The sequence below is a fragment of the Rhinatrema bivittatum genome, chromosome 2 (assembly GCF_901001135.1).
Source record: "Rhinatrema bivittatum chromosome 2, aRhiBiv1.1, whole genome shotgun sequence".
NCBI lineage: Eukaryota > Metazoa > Chordata > Amphibia > Gymnophiona > Rhinatrematidae > Rhinatrema > Rhinatrema bivittatum.
Genome location: NC_042616.1, coordinates 461,040,797 through 461,051,720, shown reverse-complemented (window position 1 = coordinate 461,051,720; position 10,924 = coordinate 461,040,797). Strand labels below are relative to the sequence as shown.

Here is a 10,924-nt window from a genome sequence, read left to right as displayed (position 1 = left end):
GTAATAATCACGTTGGAAGCATTTGGAAACTTAACGTTTACTAATTAATGATGGAAAATTTATAAAAATGTTTAGTTACAAGTTCTTGTTATTTGTAATTCATTTTACAGCTTCAAATCTTCTAATAAATTTGTGATTCTCAGCTTCCAGTTAATGTATTCTGTTGCTGATGTCAATTGATATGTTTTTATCTCTAATCCATTCCAATTAATTGATCAGTAATCAATTGACATCATCCATTCCAATTAATGAGATAATTTTGGAGCTTCCGCCCAGAATTTGGTTGATAGGATCATCTTTTCCCAATTTAATTTTTCTCAAGTAAAGTTCCGTTTTTCATACCTTAATCTCATTGTTCAGTCTTTCTCCTTACTTCCCTCGTTTTCACCTGGATGGTAGCTCCATACTCTTCTCTTCAACATCTTGATGATGTGGATATGGGTTACACCAGATGGGTGCCACAGATCATCTTCTCCTCCTCCTTCTTTCCCCCAGATTCATTCCTTCTTGAGACTTCCTCTAGTCCATCCCTGCTTTCTGGTTGAGAGACACCGCTCCTCTTTCCTACATCTCGCTGAGCCCCTGGGCCCTAAGTTACTCAGGCAAATTGTAAAAAGAAAACCTTGGAAAAGGGGGAAATCAACAGAGATGAAGGGTGGAGAAACTTTCTCCTCCAAATAGCAAAAGATTCCCAAGGAGGCATCTTAAGGTTAGACAAAGGTACCCTTGCCACTTGATTAAAAAAAAACCCTAGAGACCCACGGGTCCTTCCCTATGAAAAAACAAACAAAACAAGGTATCGGCATTGTGACATGCTGTACCTACAAGGGATAACTTAGTCCACACCCTAAGATGCTGGCAGGAGTCTATGTACTCTGAGAGTTCACGATCTCAGGCTCCCTCATGGGAGACCTAAAGCCCACAATACTACTACTTCTGTTCCCCCTAAAACAAATGGAACAATCCTCTTTAGGCTCTTTACACACACGTTGCATGATGTATGCACATACTCTGCTTATAAAATATGTGAGTGTGCATGCACTTTCTGACCCCACTCACCCCAGAACACCGTCACAACGCCTTTGAAGTTCTTTCTTTGTACGTATATATTTTTCTGTGTGGCAGTGACAGTACACATGTACTCTGGCCCTTCTGAAAATTTGTTCGCCATGCACAGAGGCTATTTACAAGCATATATGCAGATTTTACATACATACATTTGAAAATACTTGAAAATTCTTGAATAGCTTAGTTCCTTTATATCTAATGAACAAATTGGTTAAATACGCCCCAAACTGAATTCTCAGATCTCAGAATGAGGTATATCCTCAGTTGCTGTCACCAAAAGAAGTGAAATTACAGATAACAAGGAAGTGCACTTTTTCGTATGTGGCCCCATTTCTCTGGAATCAGCTTCCAAGACAAATTCCCCTACTAAATAATTTGCTTCTTTTTCAAAAAAGGAACAAAAGCATGGCTGTTTTCTTTAGCTTTTGTATTCTGAATTTTAAATGGATTTTCCTCTGGCATTGTTTTTATTGAATTAATTTATTTAGCTGTTATCAGTTGTATCATGGCAATTTTATGTTTGCCTGTGTTGATTATTTTATATTGTTATTTTGATGTTTTAATTATTACATATGTATTGTGCCTGTTTTTATGTATTTTGATCTTTGTTGTAAACCACTTTGAGCTCCTATTGTATGTGTATTATAAACTGTAAATACATAATTATATGGCCTCAGCTTTAAGAAAATATACACAGTTTACAGATTGCCGTAGACATACAAATGCATCTGTCAGTGACAGGGAAAAGCCAGAGGAGAGGATCAAGATTAAATTCCTTATCTTCCCCCTCCCCTAAGGGTACCAATAAATTCAGTGAGTGAATCCCACAGCTTCTTGTACAAAGGGCCCTAATCAAAATAACTTCTACTTTGCAACTGAATCTGCAAGAGCAGCTGCAAGGAATTTCCTGTTTAAGTTTGTATTTTTCAAGTTATCTTTTTTTTTTTTTTTTTAACAACTTCCTTCCCCTTCAACTGCCAGCCCCGACCAGCAAAGGAACGAGGCAGTGACCTAGGCACCGCCTCAGAACCAGGCGAGACAGGCAGCACAGTCCCAGGCCCAACACGCGGTGAGTACTGCAGGAATGGCTAAAAGAAACCTGGGGAACCCACAATTACCTGCTAGATATTTCCAAAAGCTCTTTCCAGTCAACCGCCCTCTACAGTGGTGTTGCTTTTATCCTGTCTGGGTATATGGGGTGCCCTGGATTGCAGACCTGAGGTGTGAGCTGGGAGAGATCATGTGCATGTCAGGGTGAGGAAATGTAAGGTCCTGGAAGAGGAGTCGCCGGGACTTGTGGCTCAAACAAGGACTACTAGAGGAAGGAGGAGGAATTTTTTTTTAATGTGTTTGGGGGTCCTAGCCCTCGCCCCAATAAAAAGGGCCAGGAGGAGGGTGCAGAGACTCCGGGGCTGATTCTCCTATCCGGTGGGAGTCAGATGGGCAGGGGAATGCTGGAGAGGTGGCAGGCTCGAGGCCTGGCTATTGCAGCAGCCAGAGAGGGGTGCTGAGGAGGTGCTCCTCCAGCCCTAGGGCAAATAGAGAGCCCAGAGCCACCTGGGGAGGAGGGAGCAGCAGAGAGCAGTGAAGGAGGAAAAAAAGGGGGAATTAATAGCAAGGAGACTGAGGTGATACTGGCTCTTTATTACATGTCAGAACATTCCGTTTTGGATAGCATAAGTCCTATAATGATATTAATAAAAACAAGAAAAGAAAAATGGGAACAGATTTAAGGATGAAGGGCAAACCACACAAAACACCTGAAAGTAAGTTTTTACTTCCACAGTTTTGAATAAGCACATCTTTTGGACCAAGTTTTCTTTCCTGTAACTTCTGGAAGGGAAAAAAACTTTCCACAGGAAAACAGGCAAAAAAGCATTCTAGAGTTGGGGGGGGGGGGGGGTGGGAGGAGCCATTTGGCCAGGCTTCAAATTTAGCGTGTTCATTGGAAGTGCTTCAGGGCATTTTTTTTTTTTTTTAACAAACTTTGGCCTGCATGATTTTTATTCTATGGAGTTTTTTTTCTGTATTGCAGAAAGTGCAGGAAGTGAAAGCCCGAGGCAAAAGATGTGCTATTTTGTAATAGTGCCAGCTAACACTTGCTTCTGCCTGTGACTTAAACCTAGCCCTAAAACTTGTAAGCGCCTGATTCACTTAAGAACTTTTCTCTCACTCTTTGTCTAATGGATCAGTCCCTATGTGGTTTAAAGCTCTGACAGCTTCCTGTCCACAACAAATAGAAGAGTTGCAAATTTGCACATCCTTATGGCCACAAAATCCCATGAGTTCTCCCAGCAGCAACAACCATTCCCTAGACCAAGGGTTCCCAACCCAGTCCTCAGGATACACCTGTCAGGTTTTCAGGGCATCCATAATGAATATGCATGAGGTAGGTTTGCACACGCTGCCTCCACTGCATGCAAACCTATCTCCTGCATATTCCTTGAGGATGTCCTGAAAACCTGACTGGCTAGGTGGGTCCCGAGGACTCGGTTGAGACCCCTGGCTCCAGATGGAAGAGTAGGAGCAGTTTAAGTAAATAAGAAAGACAAGAGAAGCAAAGAATCTGGGGAAATACAATCAGGCTTTGAGATCAATGTATGAACGCCAGGAAAGTAACCCCAGGAATCCATCACCAAAGGCGGTGCCCCCAGGAGCCGAGCTGCAGTACATCAGACAAAAGCACCATGTGATACCACGAGTGCTCTGAAACCCGGTACGGCCGGATCGCTGACGACAGGACAGATTCTCGTTTTCCTGTGCAGCAGCAGCAGTAACTGTGAGAGGGGCCACTCCCAAGCACTGCACTGGGCAGAAACGAGCAGGAAGTGACAGAGCGGCCACTGCGCCCTCAGCCCAAAGGACTTAATTTCACCAGGAGGACTTGAGCACAGGTGGCAGCTTCTCACTCCCTGCCTGGTCCCTCCCTTTGCTCATTTCCCAAAACCTCGGTCCTCCCTCTGCTTTCCCCATCCCCGGTCCTCCCACCCTCGCCTCCTCTCCCTATCCCCGACATCTCCTTCCTGTGCTGATACTTGACATCCCTTTTTCACATGCAGTGAAGCAGGCAGGTACACAGACACAAGCAAGAGTTGATATTCAAAGTAGCTAGCTGGACAAAATCCAAGATTTGAATATTTCCCCCTGCTACCTGGTTACATTTTATCCAGGCTGCTTTGTTGCTCACACAAAATTTGCCCAAGTAAAAAAAAAAAAAAAAAAAAAAAAGGTGGTCCTGGGCATTCCCGGGCGTGATTTCACTCTATGCTCGCAGCGCTGATCTTCAGTGCTGCCTGGACAATGGTTAGATGGGAAAATCTGCTTGGACAAATGCCTGTCCTAAAATTATCTGGAAATATTCATCAGAATACTTACCAGGTAAGTTCCATTGAATATCCGGTTAAAGTTATCTGGATAATTTTATCCAAATGTCTTTCTGCTCACAGGCTAACTCATTATGGATCTTGATATTTTTATATTGTAACATAAAAGATGGAAATGTTTGCCATTGTGCGTCACGATTTTCTAATTCTTGCCACAGAAGCTGCTACAGGAAACTGGGGGGGATGTACCTTAGACCTTCTTTGCCCTGTTGTATGACTTCCAGGGGAATGGGGGAGATGGCTCCAGGAGCACTTAGGGGTGCCAAAAAATCAGAATCTGGTAATGAGTGGAAGGAGGTGGGAGAGAGGTTCTTCCAGCTCACCAATCTCTTTGCTTGCTCTTTCCATACTCCCCGACTCATGCATCACACAGCTGGTAGGGAGAGAGCAGAGGGAGGAATGGACTGGTGAACAGCAGCAGAGATAGTGGCTGCAGAACAAGCTGTGGCCTTGTATAACGAGAAGGAGGGAGAAGAGCACCAGCTGACCCAAAGGAGTTAAGAGAGGCTGCAGAGGTGAAAGTAGTAGTAGTAAATAAAAGAGAGAAAAGAGGAAGGTGGGAGTTAAAACCTAAGAAGGAAAAAGTGTAGTGTTACTCGTCCTAATAGTGCCAGAAATCATCATGGAGGTACCAATGTCCCTTTCCTGATGCTAAGTGTCACGGACAAGATACATCTCCGTTTCCTTCCACTTACCTTGTTGGTGGTCCTTACTTGTTGGTGGTCTGTCCAAACCTGAGACTGACGGGAGGATTAGACGCCACTGGGGATCTGGAGGCATGGAATACAGTCCTGAAGGAAGCCTCACTGACAAAAGGTTTGTGCACCCTTGCCCTGGATTGTCAACTAGTTCCACATCATAAAGAGCAGGATGAGTCAGGTCCTGGTTTTGCACTCTGTCTTGTACTTCCAATTTCTGTAGGAGAAGCAGGTTTATCTTACACCAGTACAAATTGATCCTACGTGGTGCTGGGAACAGTCATGAATGCAAACTTAGTTTCCCATTCAAAAAGGTACTAAGGAAAATTGATCTAAGGAAATATCACAAGAAAATATGTTATCATGTAACTGTAAGCATTAAAAAAATGACTAGAAGTCCATAGATGCAATGGGGCATGTTAGAAACCTCCCAGTCAAGAGTGCATAATCTGGTGCTCGAGCGCTGCAAATGGATCTGATTTTGACAGTAACCAAGACATTCTAATTAATCTAGTTCTTAGAAGAAATATATTTCATGCATATTCATTGCATATTCATTGTATCTAAAAGAAAACAGACCTATTTGTAGTTCTGAAGGACCAGAGCTGTGCACCCCTGCCCTAGGCTCACCCTGCTTTTTCTGTTTTGTAGTAACTAGTAGGGATGTGAATCGTTTTAGGACGATTAAAATTATCGTCCGATAATTTTAATATCGTCTTAAACCGTTATGGAACACAATACAATACAGATTCTAACGATTTATCGTTATAAATCGTTAGAATCGTGAGCCGGCACACTAAAACCCCCTAAAACCCACCCCCGACCCTTTAAATTAAATCCCCCACCCTCCCGAACCCCCCCCCCCCCCAATAACTTAAATAACCTGCGGGTCCAGCGGCGGTCCGGAACGGCAGCGGTCCGGAACGGGCTCCTGCTCCTGAATCTTGTCGTCTTCAGCCGGCGCCATTTTCCAAAATGGCGCCGAAAAATGGCGGCGGCCATAGACGAAAAAGATTGGACGGCAGGAGGTCCTTCCGGACCCCCGCTGGACTTTTGGCAAGTCTCGTGGGGGTCAGGAGGCCCCCCACAAGCTGGCCAAAAGTTCCTGGAGGTCCAGCGGGGGTCAGGGAGCGATTTCCCGCCGCGAATCGTTTTCGTACGGAAAATGGCGCCGGCAGGAGATCGACTGCAGGAGGTCGTTCAGCGAGGGTTCCGGCGCCTCGCTGAACGACCTCCTGCAGTCGATCTCCTGCCGGCGCCATTTTCCGTACGAAAACGATTCGCGGCGGGAAATCGCTCCCTGACCCCCGCTGGACCTCCAGGAACTTTTGGCCAGCTTGTGGGGGGCCTCCTGACCCCCACGAGACTTGCCAAAAGTCCAGCGGGGGTCTGGAAGGACCTCCTGCCGTCCAATCTTTTTCGTCTATCGCCGCCATTTTTCGGCGCCATTTTGGAAAATGGCGCCGGCTGAAGACGACAAGATTCAGGAGCAGGAGCCCGTTCCGGACCGCCGCTGGACCCGCAGGTTATTTAAGTTATTTGGGGGGGGGGTTCGGGAGGGGGGGGGATTTAATTTAAAGGGTCGGGGGGTGGGTTTTAGGGGGTTTTAGTGTGCCGGTTTTTTCGATTTTTCGATTTTTCGATTTTTAACGATGTTCCGGCGAGGGATGGGGTTCGGGAGGGTGGGGGATTTAATTTAAAGGGTCGGGGGTGGGTTTTAGGGGGTTTTAATGTGCCGGTTTTTCGATTTTTTCAATTTTTAACGATTTTTAACGATTTTTCACGATATTTTACCCCCCCAAACGGCAACAATACAATTCCCTCCCCCTCCCAGCCGAAAATCGATCGTTAAGACGATCGAGGACACGATTCACATCCCTAGTAACTAGCTCTTGCAAAGCAAACATTTGATGGTGGTAACTTGCTGCTCCAAAATAACACCTACCAAGCCTTCCTGAATCGTACGGCATTGCAGGAAGTATCTTCCCCTCCTCTACAAATGTACTGCTTGAGGCCAAAGACCTGTAAAGTCTGTCTGTGAATGGGGGTCGTAGGATAGGTGGTATGCAGAACAGAGACTGGATGCAATGACGCCACAGGCTACCAGGGAGGGTCCTCCCTCCAAGTTTGTAGACAGCCTGCTGTTGAAAGTGGCTGCATGTGACATACCTCCTCCACCAGTCCTATGTTGGTGGTGGCAGTATGGCAAACCCATTTGTGGCCCCCCTTCTGGTATTATCTGGGAACGCAAGGGCCACACTCAGTCCCAGGGCTAAGCTCCTGTGCAGTCCAACATCCGCTGAGCATGGATTCGCCAAAAGTAGAAGGGAAGGCTAGACCTTTAAGGCTTGAGGTATAGGGGGAAAATCTCCTCTAGGTGTACCTTGCTGACTGGATGTAGGTACCACAATAAACAGATTGGATACTCTTGGATGGGTCTTCCAACTTTACTTTACTGTTGCAGATCTTCAGTAATAATCATTTGGTACCATAAACATGTTCTTAAGTTATTGTCCAAATGTCTCTCTATCTGTGAAACTGTCCCTCAGTATTGGGATCTCCTGGATGTAGCGGAATCCCTTCCCAGATAATACTGAGATCCAGATTTACTTCAGATTCTTCAAACTCACAAATCTGCTTTCTTCTCCCAGGGCAGGAGACTCCGGTGAGGGTCTCCAGATGAATAAACAGCTCTTACGCTGTCACTTCTCCTCTCCAGATGGTAACTTGGGATCTTTCAGATTGAAAGGTCCAGACAGCAGGGAAAAATAAGCTCTCCCCAATCTTAGGCAGGAAGGGTAGCTGAAATCTTCCTCCTGAAACAAAAAGAAAAATATCCTCCAAAAAATATTCAATCACTAGAAAAGAGCCACCCTGCCCATCCACTGGGTATGAGATGGAACAAAAGAGCATCTCTCATCCTAATCCTTCTGTGAGGCAGAGGGACTTTCCCTTCTTGAACAAGGACTAGGGGATCCAAACACCACCAAAACTAAATCCAGAATATCTCAAGCAAACTGCAGAAACACTAAGGCCACCTCTCCAGCCAGGTTGTGGACTGAAAAGGCACACTGCCTCCTTCTTATCCTGGGACCAAAGAATCATGAAGCCAGGCCTACCAGAGATAGGAGACCAAATAAAAATACACTGCTTCTCCTAAGTTCAAATATAAATGCCACACTGAACTCCCACTCTGCCTGCCCTTGAGCAGACAGGAGCTCACCACTCCAGCCATCATCACAGGGTGGGGTGCTGTAAGAAATGCTGCACTCCTCTTCAGACTCCTAACCCCATATCATACACTAGGGCCATCTATTGGAGATCCAAAGGGGGTCTCTGCGCATGGCTCGGCACCCCAGCTGGACACCCCCTCTTATTCATTTGGGGTGTCCAGTAATGGCCCTGGTGGTATGCTGCTCAAATTGGCTTCCATCTTGCCGGGCCAGCCTGAAAATGCTGACCCAATACTGGTTTTGCCCCATTGCATGCATGAAGTTGTAGTTCTGTGTAACCCCACCCAGCTAGAGCAAATAAAGTGTGAGAGATATCTGGTGCCGGGTTAGGCGATATGCATCAGTCTCTCGGTGAGGGTTCACAATGAATGAGTCAGTCAAGCAGACGGTGTAGTAAACTTCTCAGAGGAAGAGGTAATGCCCAGCTAATCAGAAGATGGAGAAATCTTCACACCATACCTCTTTCCCCACAGTATCCCTCAACTGACTGCTTTCCTTCTCTTTCCATTTTGTTATCAGTTTTTCTACCAATTCACCACCTTGAAATGAAGTAGGTTCTCACACCAGGAGGTATCTTCAGACAAACACATTTTTATTTCTGGACTTGACCTGCAATACGAATTAACAAGACTCAGAGAAGTCCCCAGCTAATCTGTAGATTTCACAGGGCAAGCATTGGGGTAGGGTGAGCTGAGCGATTGCGTGGGGCACTGGGAGATAAGGAACACTTTGGGCAGTGCTGGTATCACCGATTGGGCTGGTCAACCAGTATAGCTGAGATTGGAGGGAGAGAGCTAGGAGATTGGTGGAGAAAGTGGGGATTTGGAGAAGAAACAGGACTAGGGGAAACTCAGCAATTGGATGGGGAGTGTTAAATTATCTGCATGTATTAGTGGGCGATGTGAGATGGGGGGGGGGGGGATTGTAAAACATAAAAGGGGCTCCATCTAGAAAAGTTTGCCCAGAGCCCCATAAGTGGTTAAAGCAGTTCTGGACCCAGGACAGCAAGTAAGGAGGAGGAGTGCAGCAGCTAGGCCTGGGTGAGTCGGCTAGAGAAGAAGAAAAGGCATAGAGGGAGTGAGGAGAGAATGCGAGGAGGGAGGAGAGTTGGGGGAAGGAGGGAGATAATGCCTGGGGGGGGGGAGAGTGAGAGAATGGTTTGAAGTGAGAAGATGGTGGGAGAGAGTGAGAGAAATAACACCTGGAAAGAGAGGGAAAAAGGAGAGAGGGTTCCCCTCTGTGAGGGAGATAGGGGGAGAATGGATGGATGGAGAGAGGAAGAAGGGAGCAGGAATGGAGGAAGATACCTACAGCATCTGCATGTAATCCATTTTGAAGTGCCAAAAAACAATATAAATTTTAAAAAATTAATTAAAAAATAGAATAAAGATAAAGGGGATAGTTTTGAGAGGTGATGGAAGGGGAGAGACAATGCCTGGAGGGAGGGGGAGAAGAGGGAGGGAGAGAGAATGGGGTGAATGTAAGTGGGAAGGTGCCATCAACGATTTTTGACTGAGGTGCCATTTGCCCTAGAGCAGGCCTTAAGATTTAGCTTGAACCAGTAATAAATTAACAAAAGGTTTTTCACGATCAACTATATAATTCTCCCCACAGATAAAATTATCACCAACGTACTTCTCAACTCTCCAAACTTTATCCCAGGTTATCCCCAGTATTTATATTATATACTTGTATCATTTACCTTATCTCTTCTTACAAAGGGCTATGTCGCTCTCAGTCCTGGTCACATCAGCACTCCTTCCATCATATAGGTACTCACTAGGGATGTGCATTCATTGCTCCATTTGTTTCATTCATTTCGACAGTAAGCGTGTATCTCACCAATGGATAGTAGGTATACAAAACAGATGGTATGCATCTACGTCTATTGCCAACTACATAAGTGCACACCATTTGTTTTGTGCGCCTACTATGCATGAGATTCATGCATACCGCCGAAACAAAAGAAATAGAGCAACTAATGCTCATTCCAAGTACTCGCTCATTACACATAGTAGCTCTTCTCATACCTTAGGAAACTTTGTATACTCCGCATACTTCTTCCCAACTTCTCCTTATAGCAACAACTAGGGATTTCCTTAGTCTTCCAAGTTCTGCCCCTATAGAATCTCTTCCAGTCCACAGACTTCAGTACTCCTATCCAATCCTCCTTCTTTGAGACACTGGTTGGAATCCTTGGTTATTTCTCTGTGGGAAGAAACACGGTTTTTGCCCTTGGCCCTGCCCCTTGATGGAGAAAGCCCCTAGAGAGTGCTTTCCCTAAGGAGATGCCCTGTAGATTAACATGGGGTGAAGTAGGAACCCAGAGGGAAGACCCAGTGTATGGAGCAAACGGCTGCCAGAGTCTCAGCTGCTAATGTCTCCTGCTTAGGAGTCAACGATGGCAGTGCACACGTATTTCAAAGCCAGTTTTCTTTCTTTAGAATTCTTCTGTGTAAGGATAGATAGGGAACTTCATTTTTAGTTCTTATTTTATTTTTTCCTGGAATTTATAAGTGTTTATTACACTGAACAAAATTGG

At 45.4% G+C, this 10,924-nt stretch overlaps 1 protein-coding gene across 2 annotated transcripts in view; it reads left to right on the top strand.

The window, feature by feature from the left end:
* Nucleotides 1-2,036: 2,036 nt before the first annotated feature.
* Nucleotides 2,037-10,924, top strand: part of ARHGDIB (Rho GDP dissociation inhibitor beta) — a 38,503-nt gene continuing 29,615 nt past the window's right edge. The window contains exon 1 of one of the 2 annotated variants that reach the window (XM_029590478.1): nucleotides 2,037-2,137. The gene's annotated coding sequence lies outside the window, so the exon portion shown is untranslated. The remainder of the gene's footprint in view (nucleotides 2,138-10,924) is intronic. The other variant, XM_029590477.1, reaches the window with a different exon arrangement.